Genomic DNA, 16,656 nt, shown 5'->3' on the forward strand with positions numbered 1-16,656 from the left:
GATTACAAATTAAATTTCTATCATATAAAGATTTTTAATTGAATATTTAATTTAACAAGATAGAAACAAAATTGTCCTGTTTATGTCCCCTTCTGAACCCCTTTCATTTTCTTCTATTTCTTTTTAATGGGCTAGCCCAATGACCCACAATTGAAGTCATGGAGGCATAGTCTTGACTAGTTGGTGCTTTGAATTTTAAGATGATGACTAAACCTTTGGAGAAGAAGAAAGGAAAAAATATTCCCTGGGATATGGGGCTATAACTATTCTTTTGCTAACTGAATTCAGATGCAAATTCCTTTTTAAAAAATCCTTTACATGCCTTTTAATAAACTGATTTTAATAAATACTATTAGCAGAGGAACTGAAGGCCCCCAGTGGGAAGCCAGAAATGAGTCAAATTTAAATATCCCAGGGTTTCAATGGGTGGGGATAAGATGAGTCATTAAGAGTTATTAAGAAATTTTCAAGATTAAACTCAGTTTATAGGAATTGTAGCTTTGGGCTCTGGTTTATAATTGGGTTCAAGAAATCAGTTTCGTAGATATGGACAGGAAAAAGCACAGCTAGACAACAGTGTCTGTGAAAATGATCTGGGAGTTATAGCAGACTTCATACTCAAAACTGATCATCAGCATAATATGGCATCCAAAATAAAGCAAATGCTATTCTCAGCTTTGTATCTAGAATAAGGGAAAGAATAATTTTGGCTTATTCTACCCTAGCCCGACATGTCTCAAGTATTTTGTTTAGAGTGCTAAATTTTTATTTTATTTTACTATTATCACTCTCTGTGATAACATTATTTTAGAAAGGACATAGACAAATGGAACATATCCAGAAAGGGGTGACCAGGAGAGTGAAAGACTGAAGAGCGTGTCCTATGAGAACAAATAAAAAGAATTGATGATATTTAACTTGGTGGCCAAAAGGTTTATGATGGTAGCAGTGGGAACCTGATGGCCTTCTAATATTTGAAGGACTATCATTCAGAATTTGTTCTGGTTGGTCTCAGAAAGAATTTAGGGCACTGGGTAGAAATTATAGAAACTTGATGGGGTGGGGAGACCAGGAGGGGAAAGACTTCTTAACAGTTGGAGCATCTAAGAGGGAAATAGGCTGTTTGGGGAAGTTTCTCATTACTGAAGGTGTTCAAGCAAAGTCTGGCTGACCATGTTAGCAGTTTTGTAGAAGGGATTCCTTATTAGACCTGGGTTTTGACTAGATAACACCTGGAATCCTTTCCAACTCTTTAGTTTCTGGGATTCTGTGCAGACCTATAGAAAATCCCTGACTATTCAGCGGATAGAAACTAAATCTAAATCCAGCTATCTTTCTGTCTTGCTACTTCCCTGTTAGAGATTTCCCTGCTAGAATACAGAGAGCCCATAGTGGCAATTCTCTTAGCTCCCCAGCATTCCTACCTTCCTAAAGTTCACTGACACTTACTCAACTCTCAGGGTACTCCTAAGTAGTTTATAGCAATGGCATTTGTTCTGTTTTCCTTGGGTCAAGAATTTAGGACACAGGCCAAAATCCCCCCCAGACAACCTCTCCAATGATTCTCTAATGAGAAGGTCAGAACAAACACAAGTGGCCACAATTCACCACAGAAGTGTTTATACTATTTAGCCAAGTGGCTGGAATGATTATGATGCCTCAGAAATAATAAGCAAAGATGTCACTCACATAACACTTAGATATGTATCAGAGGAATATCTTGTGTGCATGCTGTCAAAAATGGCCCATAAATGATCAGAATTCATTAAGGTCTACTATATGTAGAATTACATTTTTTCCCTATCTCACTCCTGGAAGAAACTATCAAATCTTCTCTTCCCTTTTCTAACATCCCAAATCTAGCTGTCCTTCTCTGTCAGCTAAACATCTTGTTTCTTACGTTATTGAGAAAATTGAGACTACCCGATACAAACTCTCTCTTCTCTCTTCTTCATCTCTAAACTCTTTGATCTCCCACTCTTTTCCTTTCCCCCAGTCTGACAAAGAGATGGCTTTTCTCTTTGCCAAGGCAAATCCTCTTTTATATATATTCTTGATCCCATTTCCTCCTGTCTTCTCTAGTTGAGAGAACTCTTGATCATCCCCTCTTGTTCTTTTATTTGCAACCCCTCCTGATCCTACTGGTCCCTTAAATTGCTTTCAAAGGTGCCTAAGTCTTCTCATTCTTAAAAAAAAAAAATCAAAATACCTTTCTAATAGGCCCCACCATACCTTCAAACTATCATTATATGTTTTTTCTCTCTTACTCAGACAAACTCTTTGATAAAGCTGCTTATATTCACTGTCTCCATTGCTTCTCCTCTAACTTACTCCCAACCTTTTACAGTCTGGCTTCTGACTTCATCACTCAACTAAAACTGTTCTCTCCAAAGTTAACATCATAAACAAATTAGAACAAGGAAAAAATTACCTTTCAGATCTATGAATAGAGGAAGAGTTCATGATCAAACAAAGGAGAGAGAGGATCACAGAATACAAATGAACAGTTTTGATTTCAGAAAAATTAAAAATATTTTACTCAAATTCAATTTAGCTAAGATTAAAAGGAAACCAATTAATTGGATGAGTCAAGATCAAGCAGGAAATTTTGCCACCAGTATTTCTGAGAAGAGGATTATTCCCAAGATATAAATTAAGAACTGATTCAAATCTATAAGAATAAGAAACTTTTCTCAATTGATATGAAGGATATGAATGTCAAAGAATATGAACAGACAGTTCTCAAAAGAAGAAAGCCAACCAACATAACCATGTGAAAAAAAAATTTAGGGAAATGCAAATCGAACCAATTCTATAGTTTACCTCATAATTCATCATGGCAAAGTTTATCAAAAAAGCAAATAATAACTGTTCAGTAGACTTTGGGGAAATAGGCACATGAATATACTTTTGAAGCTAGTAGAATTATGATTTAATTGATCCAGTGATTCTGAAAAGAAAAAATACCCTAAAAGTTACTATATTGTCCAATGACCTTTGAAGAAAATGTTTTCTTTCTTTTTTTTTTTTAGGCAATTGGGGTTAAGTGACTTACCCAAGGTTACACAGTTAATAAGTGTTAAGTTGTAAGGCTGGATTTGAACTCAGGTCTGGTGCTCTATAGGTGGTGCACCACCTATTGCCCAAGAAAATGTTTTCAATGTTTTCTTTACATCTCCATGGTTTCTTCCCCTCTTTCTCTCAGAGAGCCATCCTGTATAATAAATTGTATTTTTTAACATATAAAGAAAAAGGGAAAAAATTCAAATGTGATCAGTACATTGAAAATGTCTGCAAATATGTACAATGTACAATACTTGTGGACCTTCCAACTCTGCAAAGATTTGAAGTGGTTGTATTTTCATATCTCCCGTTTTGAACCATGTGTATTTTGATTTTTTTAATAGTTGTTCTTTCCATTTGCATTGTTGAAGTTGTTGTGTTTACCATTTTTTATGCTTCAAATAGTTTATCTAAGAGAAAAAGTAATGATTATTCCCCCCTCCACTCTCCCAGGGCACAGCTTTGCAAGAGAAATGGGGAATTTCTCTCATCCACTTTCCCAAGGCAATTTGAATAACTCCATAAAATTGTCCTCAAGGAGATTTTCAGAGGATTTGGGAGAGAATTAGAAAGAATTCAAAAGTTTCTAATTCTAAGCGACTAAAGAATGCTCATTCAGGCAAGGGAGACATCTCACCAGACTGTCCTCTCACCATTTCTTTTCAGAGAATCTCTCATGCTCAGCTTTTCAATCAATAAACTAATATGTTTCAAGGGTCTACACCATTGGTTCTCAAACCTTTGTTCTCAGTATCTTCGTGTTGTTAAAAAAAAAAAAAAAAAACTATGGAGGATCTGTTCAAAGAGTTTTTGTTCGCTTAGGTTATATTTATAGCTATTTACTATATTAGAAATAAAAAATAATTTTGAATTTGTAGAGCCTCTGAAAGGGTTTCAGAGACCCCAACAATTCTTTGGACTACACTTTGAGGACCACTGGTCTATACTGTACTAAGCACTGAGGATACAAATACAAAGAATAAAGCAATTCTCACTTGAAATGTGCTTATATTCTCTCTCTCTCTCTCTCTCTCTCTCTCTCTCTCTCTCTCTCTCTCTCTCTCTCTCTCTCTCATTTATACCTCAGAAATGGGCAAACATTATAAATCAGGACTTGATTTATTATTTTGTTGATTTCACGACTTAGGAAATTAGTGATGAAAATGCTAATAAGACAGATTAAACTTAAAAGCTTGTTATTTCCCCCATAGGGCTGTAAACATTTTACCAGTACATCCCTGGAGGGGAAGGTTCTAGAAGTTGGCAGCTTTTGGAAGAGTTTCATCCCAAAGATGATGAATGGTGATTAAATCAACATTACCCTTCCTAGAAAGTTGTCAATTAAGTATCCTATTCCCTACTCATTTCTGTGACTTCCCAGATCAAAACTTCCCTCCCTGCCACCACTCCCCTACATATTGTCTTTCTCTATTAATATGTAAGATTCTTAAAGATAGGAACTCTTAACTTTTTATTTTTTGCATCTCCGGTACTCTACACCATGCGGGTAGTGAATCCTTAATAAGTATTTTTTTTTGCTCATTTATTTGTGTCCAGGTACTTTAGGGAAAGAAAACATCATCCTTTGGAGTCAGAACCTTTCAATCTGGGGTCATGACTAAAACTTTTTTGAGATTTTTCTGTTGAAAACCAGCTGTCATTCTGGCTTTTCTTCATTTTTCAGATCCAGCCCTATAATATATTTCCTCCTTTATTCTTTGAAACTTCAAATTTCCTTTTAGAAACAATATAGCTTTCAAAATCCATATGCAATCACATGTGATTCACATAATAAATGTGCTGTGCCCTCAAGGATTTCCTTGTATATTTTTTCCTCCTGTTGGATATTTAAACTGCATGCTCATTTGCTTTTGTTTACCTGTTTTCCATAGTTTAATCTTTTTCTGAGTAAAGGTTCAGAACAGAATTAGCCAAAGGGCCACCCGGGATTTGCCTGACTGCCATTGGGGCAACATGGACATTTCCCCAGTTTTTATCCAAAGCAAAGAGAAGAAATGTAGCTGCCTGCTCCCCATAAAAACTTTGACCTAGTCTTCAGCTTCCTGGGAATTGGTCCCCCCTTGCTCTGTGTAGATCTTATAATATCATTGCATTTGCCATTTGCTCCTTTCAGAACTATGAAAGAATAGGAAGGAATGTGAAAATTCACTCCATGTTCTCTTTATCCATTCAGATTTATCTTCCCCAAGACCAACCACCAAAAACCAACCAAACAAGCCCTATAACTGTATGTTAACCAGCTTTTAATGGGAGATAGGTGTCCTTGAAAACAAAACCCTAAAACAGTTCTTGGTACATAATAGGCACTTAATAAATACATATGAGTTTACAGATGGAGTCTGACCAGAAAAATCTTTGTTAAAAGTAATTTTCCAAACTCATTCTTTAGACTGGAATAAAAAAAGTGTTTCAACAAACTCTATTTTAGAGAAGCAGTTTTCCCACAGATATTTTCTTTACAACCTGTTCCAGTCTTTCTTCTCAATTCTTCATCTGTAAAATGAAATAATAGTGTTCCAATCAATCATCAAGAAGCATTTATTAGGTGCCTACTATGTAGGGTCTATGGTAGGTACTGGAAATACAACAACAAAAAATTAAAGTCCCCACCCTCAAGTTTACTTTCTCTTAAGATGAGGAACAACATGAATATCGCTAAGAATATACGAGTATGTAAATTTTTACCAAAAATATATTAAGGTAATTTAGAAAAACTAGAGGTTTGGGAAATAGAATATAAGGAGTAGGGTTTCAACTGAGCCTTGAAGGAATCATCTAATTAATAAGCATCTATTAAGAACCAACCATGTGCCAGACTCTGTACTAAGTTCTGGGATACAAAGAATGGCTAAAGAAAATCTCTGATCTCAAAGAGTTTACAATCTAATGAGAGAAACAACTAACAAGTTGTATTCAGGATAAATAGGAAATAATGGAAGGAGGTATTAGAATGAAGGTGTATCAGAAATGGCTTGCTACAGAAAATAGGATTTTATCTGGGGCCTGAAGGGAGTTAGAAGGCAGAGGTGAGGAAGGATAACATTGCAGGGATGGGGAATATCAAGTAAAATGCAGGAGTCTGAAGATGGAGTTTCTTGTTAGAGAAATAGCAAGTGAGCCAGTCATTGGGTTAGAGAGTATGGGGACAATAAGAAGTATAAGACTGGAAAGGTAGGAGGGGGCAAAGTTGTGAAGGGCTTTGAATGCCAAAGGACTTTATATTTGATTCTGGAAAGGATAAGAAGCCACTAAAATTTATTGAATAGAGAAGTGATGCTCAGTTTTGTGTTTTAGGAAGATAAATTTGATAGCTGAGTGGAAGATGGATTGGGATAGAGAGAAGTGAAACAAGGAGACCAACTAGCAGAAAACTAGTTATTGGAGAAGGTAAGGATAAAAAGGATAAAAAAAATAGAAACGTAAAGAACTGCCTTGAAAAGGCAGGAAGACGGATAAAATATCAAAAAAATAGGGAGACCAAAAAGGCCAATTTGGCTAGGCTGGATTAGGGCTTGCTTTCTTTTGTTTTACCGTTTGCCAGTTCTTTCTTTCATAGCACCAATGTGGTGGAGTGAAGGCCTGAAAGTGATTTTTCTACATTTGCTTGCCAGAGAGGTAATTGCATGGGAAAGCTAGTTCTCAGAGACACCCATACAGGATATGCTGAAGGGCCAGTCTACTGAAAAGGATAAGCCAACAAAGGGAATTGTGAAAGAAATTATAGAAATTAGAATTATTGAATTATAATTCTAGTGTTCCATAGAACCCAGATTTTTAATCTTTGTAATTGTATTTGTATACCTACATATCTAGGGATCAAGCAAAAATTTCTTGGGCAAAAAATGGTCACACGACTCGAAAAAGTTTATGAAGTCCTGCCACAGACTAGATGCATCTCTTCCCATAGCACGGGAGTGGAGTTGGAGCTCCACTGTGGAGGCCTTTTCTTTCAGGGTTCGCTTCTCACAGCACTGCCTATTTCTTTACGATGCAGACATTTCCTGGGAAGCAATCAGCCAGCAGCGGCTATCTTTTGCCTAGATGGCTACCGAGGAGTGGTTGTTGTTGCTGGGGTTTTCTCGGCAGAAATACTGGAGTGGGCTGGCCCTTTTACACAGGAGAATCTGAGGCACACGGGGGTCGGTGGCTTGCCCAGGGTCACACAGCTGGTACATGGGTGAGATAGATTTGAACTCAGGAAAATGAGTCAGAAACCCATCGGGACTGGCATTCTACTCCCTGTGGCACCACCTAGCGGCCCCTAGAAGTGAGCAGCGAGGGCCATCTCCCTGGAAAGGATACCTCGCACTATTTACCTTATGGGGCTGTCTGTAGCAAGGATCCAGTTCAAGAGTAAATCTTAAAGTACTCCATGAATACCAGTTGTTATTGTCCCTTCCAACACACACACATACACACACACAATTTTAACATATTCTTCCATTTTCATGGCTTGTTTTCTTCTCCTTGACAATCTTATTTTTCATTTACTTATATCGACAGCAAACCTGTATACAGCTTCCTATTTGTCATACTTTAAAGCCTGGATATCTCTCTGTCACCAGTACATGCTATGATGAGTCTTGATATATTGTTTTTTCACTGCAATGGCTCTCAGTATGGCATATATTTTCTTGTCAGGGTTTTATATATATATAGAGAGAGAGAGATATATAGATATATACATATATATATATACACACACATATTATATATTTATATTTATATATATGTGTGTGTGTATATATATATATATATACACATATACATATATGAGAAAAGACTACCCAAATCTGCTTGTCTTTTATTTAGCCCTCTTTGTCTTCTGACTATTATGAATATTGCTCTGAAAAAAACTGTGATTTCATCAGTCTCGCTATCTCCTCCCCCAGTCCAGACGGTAGTGCCTCTATGATTGATGAAATAGTTGTATGAATGGCTGCGGCCTTCTCCACCCTCTCACCTCCAAATCAGCAGCAAGGGTCATTTTAAAACAAGAGTGGAACTGAAAAGCAGAGCTGGTCCTTCACTTCATCACTCAAAGTCTTTCCAATCTGGAAAAATCTGTCAGAACCTAGTTTGAGCTTCTGTTAGACAGCATCAGTTGGGACAACTCTGGTGGGTAATATGATTTTCTTTATCTAAGGTCTAAAGTCATCTATTTTGTAATTTCCATCCATAAGGTTAAGGTAAAAAAATAATAAAGCTTTGGCTTTGAATTAGAATAATAATACTTATGTAGCACAGACTTCTCTGGTCCCCAAAGCCTGAAGACCAGATATATTTTCACTCACTCTCACTCCCCCTTCTCTAGTACCCTTATAAGGATTGAGGTGTCCAAGCTCTCTGTCAATGGATCTCTTGATTGTAGGGGTGGGTCCCCTGGCACTTTAGTTCCATTTAACCACTAATATGTATTAATTTTAAAAAACAATATTTTACAAATATTTATAAATTAATTTTATAACAGGTATAATCCTAAATATACAAATGACAAACTTACTCCTCAAAATCAGATACTTTAGTCCCCATCTTTAGAACTTCTTGTATCCCAGCCTTTGGGAAAGGAGATTAGGTTCATAGTTTAATTCAGTTTCTGTAGAGAAAAGTTTCAAGTTCCAAGAGCAAAACTTGCTTTGGGGAAAGTATGCAAAGGAAAAAGCTCAATTCCTTGACTCTCTCAATCTATTCAGTTCTAAAGATACAGCCTGCTCTCAGTCAGAGGAGGCTACACTTCCGCAGAGGTGAGGGGGTGAAGAGAGCCCCAGTCTTAGGAGAGCAAGGCAAGTCCAAGACTGGCCTCTCAGGGTGCCCCATCTCAGATGATCTGAGCATGTTCCAAAGGCAAACCTCCCAGTACACTTAAGTTAACTACGTGGTTATCTAAGTGCTCCTTAACATCCTCATGTCTGGAACTTCATTCTTCCTCATCTCGGCCTCCTCCTGGCTTCCCTGGTTTCCCTGGCTTCCTTCAAGCCCCAACTAAAATCCTTCCTTTTACATCCTTCCTTTTACAGAAAGTCTCTCCCAATGCCTCTTCATTCAGATGCCTTCCTCTGCTGATTATTTCTAACTTATCCAGCACATAGCTTGTTTGTTTTCATATTGTCCCCTCCTAGACTATGAGTTCCTCAAGAGCAGGGATTGTCTTTTGTCTTTAATTCCCCAAAAGTTAGCTTAAGGTCTGGCACATAAGGGGTGCTTAATAAATATATATTAACTGATTAAAGAAATGTGGGCTAGTGTTATATAATATTAATAAGTGAATACTATTAATGGATACTTTAGAATAGTCCACCCACTGGCACTCCAGATATATTCTGTGCATGTTGTCTGTGTATTTCTCTCAAATGTGGTTGTTAATATACTTACTTTGTGACTTTTGAAATCCTGTTGAAATCTGTCCCATTGAATGCCTCTACTTAATCTAGGGTCACTTGACAATATGGCCATCTTGCCTCATTTGCAAGTTTTACTATTTCTCTTTCTCTACAAAATTCCCATGACATTTCATCAGAGTTTGAAGATGACCTTGGGCTCATTGTGGAAAAAGTATTAGACATTGAGTCAAAGGACTTGAGTTCAAATTCTGCCTTCATCACTTACTGTCTATGTGACTTTGAACAATTGAACAAATCATGGGGACTCAGTTTCCTCTTCTGTCAAATGAAGAGGTTGAACTGGATAACCTCGAGAGTCCTTTCCAGCTCCAAATCTACAATGTTTTGAACCTTGAAGGAGATACAGTACAGCACAAGCTTTAACAAATGTTAAAAATCCAGAAAGGCATTGAATCCCTGACTCTGTGGAACAATTCTCAGACAAAGAAATTGAAACTATTTCTAGCCATATGAAAAGATGCTCCAAGTCATTATTAATCAGAGAAATGCAAATTAAGACAACTCTAATATAGCACTACACACCTGTCAGACTGGCTAGAACGAGAGGGAAAGATAATGCGGAATGTTGGAGGGGATGTGGGAAAACTGGGACACTGATACATTGTTGGTGGAATTGTGAACACATCCAGCCATTCTGGAGAGCGATTTGAACTATGCTCAAAAAGTTATCAAACTGTGCATACCCTTTGACCCAGCAGTGTTTCTACTGGGCTTATATCCCAAAGAGATCTTAAGGGAGGGGAAGGGACCCACATTGCAAAAATGTTTTTGGCAGCCCTGTTTGTAGTGACCAGAAACTGGAAACTGAGTAGGTGCCCATCAATTGGAGAATGATGAATAAATTGTGGTATATGAATATTATGGAATATTATTGTTCTGAAAGGAATGACCAGCAGGAAGATTTCAAAAAGGCCTGGAGAGACTTATATGAACTGATGCTGAGTTAAATGAGCAGGACCAGAGGATCGTTATATACTCCAACAACAATACTATATGGTGATCAATTCTAAGGGCCATCTCCAGCAATGAGACAAACCAAATCAGTTCCAATAGAGCAATAATGAACTGAACCAACTACACCCAGGGAAAGAACTCTGGGAGATGACTATGAACCACTATATAAAATTCCCAATCCCTCTATTTTTGTCCACCTGCATTTTTTATTTCCTTCACAGGCTAATTGTACACTATTTCAAAGTCTGATTCTTTTTGTACAGCAAAGCAACTGTTAGGACATGTATATTTATAGTGGATTTAATTTATACTTTAACATATTTAACATGTATTGGTCAACCTGCCATCTGGGGGAGGGGATGGGGGGGAAGGAGGGGAAAAATTGTAACAAAAGGTTTGGCAATTGTCAATGCTGTAAAATTACCCATGCATATAACTTGTAAATAAAAAGCTATAATTAAAAAAAAAAAAAAAGAATACTCTGTGGATCATGTCTTGGGATATCATTGCTCTTCTCTGGTTTTCCTATCATCTACTTCTCAGATTTTTTTTGTAAGTGCTTCTTTTAACTCCTAAGGGAGGCAATATGATTTAGTGGACAGGGGACTAGACTTGGAATGGGGAATAAAGGGATTCTAATCACACCCCAGACTCTAATTAGTTATGAGAATCTGGGAAATCACTTACCCTCTCTGCCTCAGTTTTCTCATCTATTAAATGTGAGAGAGGAACATTATTCAGGTAGATAGCACAGTGGATAAAAAACTGAACCTAGAGTCAAGAAGACCTTATTCCAATTTGGCCTTAGACACTAGTTGTATAACCCTGGCCAAGTCAGTCTCAGTTTCTTCAATAAAGACAAAATGAAGATGATGATATTGCCTACACCATAGAGTTGCTATGAAGATTAAAATCAGATATTTATAAAGTGTTTAACGCATAGCAGGCACTTAATAAATGCTCATTCTTATCCACTTCAATGGTCTCTGAAGTTCATTTCAGCTTTGTATCTGTGATCCCACTCTTTCATCATGGGAGTATGCCAGTGCTCTGTCCAGAGTCCTCTTCATACCTCTATCTTTTCCTGGTGATTTCCTTACCTCTTATCATCTATCACCTCCCCCATCTTATCAACTATCATTTTTATGTGGGTGACCCCAGATTTTAATATCTCTCCTTTATCTCTCTTCTGAGTTCCAATCTCATTTCTTTTGCCGGCTCCTCAGCCACAGCCTAAGAGAGGCAGCATGATTTAGTGGATGGGCACTGGACTTAGAATGAGGAATAAATGGATTCCAATCACATCTTGGATATCTCATCAATAACTGTCTATTCTACATCTCCTCCTGGATGTCCCATAGGCATGTCAAATTCAACATGTCAAAATGGAATTCATTATCTTGATCCCTAAACCTATTTTCCCCTTAATCTTTCAATTTCTAACAAGGATATCATCTTCCTTCCAGTCACTCCGTTCATGACCTTTGATACTTCATTTTCTTCTCACTTCCTATATCCAATTAGTTTCCTAGTTTGGCTACTTCTATTTTCAAATATTTTCCACATCTATACCTTTCTTTTCCCTCTTATATACCCACCTCCTGCCTGAACTCTTGCAATAGCCTCCTACACTCTCTATATCCTGCTTCTTTTCTCTCTTGTCAGTCATCCATAAAGCTGCCAAATTGATATTCTGAAAACTTGGGTCTAACAAGGTTGCACCCTTACTCAGTAAGCTTTAGAATCACATTCACATCCATTATGTACTTCTATGATCAGCTATAATGTCCTTCTTCTTATCACTCCAGTTCCTACTGCTGTGGTTTTTCTTAGACTCTCCCTAGCTGGGCTTTCCTCCCTCTCAACTCTGTCTCTAAATCTCTAGTTCCTAGGCAGACTTAGTTCAAGTACCTTCTCCTACGAGAGATCCTCTCTGATTCATCTACTTGTTAATTTTCTCCCCACTTCTGACAATTACTTTACATCTACTTTGTACATAACCTCTCTCTCTCTCTCTCTCTCTCTCTCTCTCTCTCTCTCTGTCTCTCACTGTCTCTCTCTCTCTCTCTCTCTCGCTGTCTCTCTCTCTCTCTCTTGCTGTCTCTATCTCACTGTCTCTCTCTCTCGCTGTCTCTCTCTCTGTCTCTCTCTCTTGCTGTCTCTCTCTCTCTCTCTCTCTCTCTTGCTGTCTCTCTCTCTATCTCTGTGTCTGTGTGTGTGTGTGTCTCTCTCTTTTTCTGTCTCTCTGTGTGTCTCTCTCTGTCTCTCTCTGTCTCTCTCTCTCTCTCTCTCTCTCTCTCTCTCTATATATATATATATACATACATATACATGTATACACATGTTGTACCTTCCCTCCACCCAAGACAATGTAATTTCTTTGAGGGAAAAGATTGTTTTATTTTCTCTTTATATCCTCCCACATCTAGCATAGCTTCTAACACATAGTGGGTGCTTAATAAATATTTGTAGAATTAAATCACAGGATCTCCATTAGAGAAATGTATCATCACTTGACATTCTAGTTTCATAATTTAATGATAATGATAATAGCTAATATTTATATTGTTTAATATTGTTTAGCTATTATTAACTGTTGTTTAACAATGATAGTGATGTCAGGCACGGTAGTAACTGCTTTTTAATATATTATTTCATTTGATCTTCATAACAATCCTGAAAGGTAGATGCTATAATAACCTCATGAGATAAGGAAACAGAAGTATACAGGGGTTAAATAATTTGCCCAGAATTACATAGCTAGGGAATATCTGAGGCAGGATTTGAATTCTGGTCTTCCTGATAGCAGACTCAGGGTTCAATCTAATGTGACACCTAGTTGCCAGGGATTTTAGGGGTCATTTAGACTGACCTTGTCATTTTACAAAGGAAAAAAAATGCAACCTTATGGGATGAAGTAATTTGTGCATGGCCACCCAGGTAAATAACGTAAATGGAATTCAAAGCCACATAATCTGATCCTAATTCTAGTGTGTTTTTTTCCCCTCTGTAGCCTGATATTTGTCTCTCTTCTGGGCCTCTTGACATAGCCTTTTGTTTTATTACTCTATCATTCATTAGATGAAATATTATGTTTGTGTTAATTTGTATCTTATATATGCCCTATAAACTCCATGAAGTCAGGAACTCTCTTACATATCTTAATTTGTTTCTCTGTCTTATTGACTAGTTCAGTTCTCTATATACTACAGAATTTATTAAATGGTTTGAATGAATAAGCATTATAACATACCATTTTCTCAAATATGTAATTATTAACCAAAAAAATCAGCTCTTGTAGTATAGATTGTCATTTTCCCTTTCTCCAAAATTGCTTTGAAATTAAAAAAAATAATAAACTTAAAGATTATTTAGCTCAATAATATACCCCTCATTTGTCTATTGCCTCTTGAACTATGATTTTGGCTTCTCCATTTTTTTACATTCCTTCTATCTATAACACTTCATGAGATGTGTTTCTTTGTTTTTATGAGAAAAAGTGAAGAAAAAAATCTTACCTTTTTTCCTAGCTTTACTCTGGTCTGGTTTTAACTTTTCTACTTTTATATTTCATCATTAAGACCACTTTTTCTTCCTTCTATCTCCTGATATATCTTACTAAGTCTACAGACAGGTTTATTTAGTGCCTGTTTTTCCTTTTCTTATTATATTACTTTTGTCTTCTTTATAAATATTTTGCTTATTTGTTCCTTCATCTCCATTATTTACATAAATTTTCCTTCCTTTTCCTATCCTATCGATATTTTCCTGTAGATTTGTCTCCCCTTTCTTGTGCTGATTTAAGTCTCTAATTTTCCCTGCATTCTTCACACTCCTTATAGCCTTTATATCTTTTTCAGTATCTCCTATCAATCCTATATACCCTGAAAGGAGAACAGCATTTCACACCGTTTCATTATCTTTGTCCTTCCTACTCTTCATCTCACCTTCTCAAATTTGCTTGCCTTTTCAGGATTAATTTCCATCATAATCATGTTTTTTTCCTAAGAAATGCACTACCTTCTATAATACTTGTGCTTATATATGTGTGTGTACATACACACACACACACACACACACACACACACACACACACATACACACAAATTTCCATATAAGCTTTGCTGAGGTACAGCCCTATGCCATGTATGGTACTGAGCAAGGAATCATTCTAAGCTCACTAGGACTGGATGTTGTACCATTCCTTGTTCTGTATCTAGGGATCTAATTTGGATTTGGTTTAGTTATGGATTGACTGCCTCAGAAGAACCCACTCCCCATTTACCCACTATGAAACTACTCTAGAAACCCTTCCTTTTACTCCTTAAAAATAAAATCAGCTCTAAGAGTCTACTTGCAGATAGATGTGCTTCTTTCCTCATATTCAATCCTACTCTTTCTGATTCTTCATGCACTCAATGGATCTACCTTTTGTTTTCTCTGTCTTTCTAAAAGCCTGTCTCTCTCATTGTTTCTGTCTCTATCTCTTTCTATTCCTATCTGATTGTGTCTCTCTATCTCTGTTTGTGTGTACATCTCTTCCCCCATCTCACTCCTTATATACTTCATATATCTAATAGTTGTCCCATGATATGTACATATATGTGTGTGTGTGTGTGTGTGTGTGTGTGTGTGTGTGTGTGTATAGCACCAGCATCAGAGAAATGTATTAACATTCTTTAAATAGCATGGGGAATGGAATCGATTGGGCATATTTGACATAAGGGAGATTTTGGATGATTCAGTTGGTGAGAGGCAGAAAGGATGAATACAATTGGCATTTGTCAAGCACAGAATAAAAAAATCAATTAATTAAAGGAAGCAATCCTTTCTACAGGGCCACAGAAAAAGATAAAAATGACTTCCCTTCCACCAAGCAATCTGTTTTGTGTTTCAAAATGGCTAAAACAGTGCCTCAGGCTAAGTAAAAGTTTTCCACATTTCATGTGTAATAGAGACGACAGGGTTTCAGAAAAAGTCTCAGACATAATCACCTAAGTAAGTACAGTCACTTGCTATCATATGTATGCTGTCTCCATCACTCCTACTGTTGGAGAAAGAAGAAGGGGGAGGAAGAGAAAGGGGAAGGAGGGGAGAGACAGAGACAAAGATAGACAGAGATAGAGAGAGACAGTAACAGAGAAACAGAGAGAGACAGAGAAACAGAGAAAGAGACAGAGAGTGACAGAGAGCAACAGAGAGACAGAGAGGGAGAGACAGATACAGACATTCAGCCAGCCAGAGGAAAGAGAGATAGAAGAAGAGAGAGAAAGGAGGAGAGAGAGAGAAAAGAGAGAGAAGGAGAAGGAAAGAGAGAAGAGAAGAGATGATGACGAAGAAGAAAAAGAAAAAGGAGGAGGAGAGTGAGGAGAAAGAACTGTCTGGCCTTGGGGATTACTTGTGCAAACCCAAGAGAATTAGATATGCAAGTTGGTCAATTTGTAATATCACCCACATTAAGGAGGGTAATAAGAATGAAGTTTGAAAAGATAGTCTATATGACTGTAAATATCAGATGGAGGAGTATTTTATTATAGAGGCAATAGAGATCACAAAAGGTAAGGAAAAATGTGATCAAACCTGTGCTTTAGGAATACCAATTAGTTTGCAAGATAGACTGGAAAGAGAAGAAACTAGATTGAGAAAAACAAATTAGGAGGTCATTGCAGTAGTCCAGGCAAGAGGTAATGAGCTAATCAAGCTTCTTCTAAAGCAGTTAAATTAATTTAGCAAACACGAGTTAGATATCCATATGTAAGGCACAAGAGATATAAAGTTGAAAAAAATAAGTGTCTGCTCTCAATGACCTAACAATTAATATTAGGGTTATGACATGTTTACCAATAAGTGTGACACAAGTAAAATGAGATAGGGGCAAAAGAGAGAACCAGACAAAATGCTCAAGAGAAATCTGGGGAGGGAGAATCATTTTCATCTGAGATGGGATGATTAGGTGTCAGAAGGCCCTTCACTGACAAATTGAAGAATTGATAAATGAGTTGGGTCTTGAAGAATCATTGATCTACTTCTGAAAGTGGTCTCAGAAGCTTCTAGTCTAACCCCCTCATTTTATAGATGAAGAAACTAAGGTTATCAAAGTTAAGTGACTTGTCCAGGGTTACACAGATAGTAAATATCTGGGGATAGATTTGAACTCGGGGTTCAATGTCATATGGGTTATAAGAATCAAAGGCAGGAATTGAATATAGGTTCTCTG

This window comes from Antechinus flavipes, chromosome 5 (assembly GCF_016432865.1).
Source record: "Antechinus flavipes isolate AdamAnt ecotype Samford, QLD, Australia chromosome 5, AdamAnt_v2, whole genome shotgun sequence".
Lineage (NCBI taxonomy): Eukaryota > Metazoa > Chordata > Mammalia > Dasyuromorphia > Dasyuridae > Antechinus > Antechinus flavipes.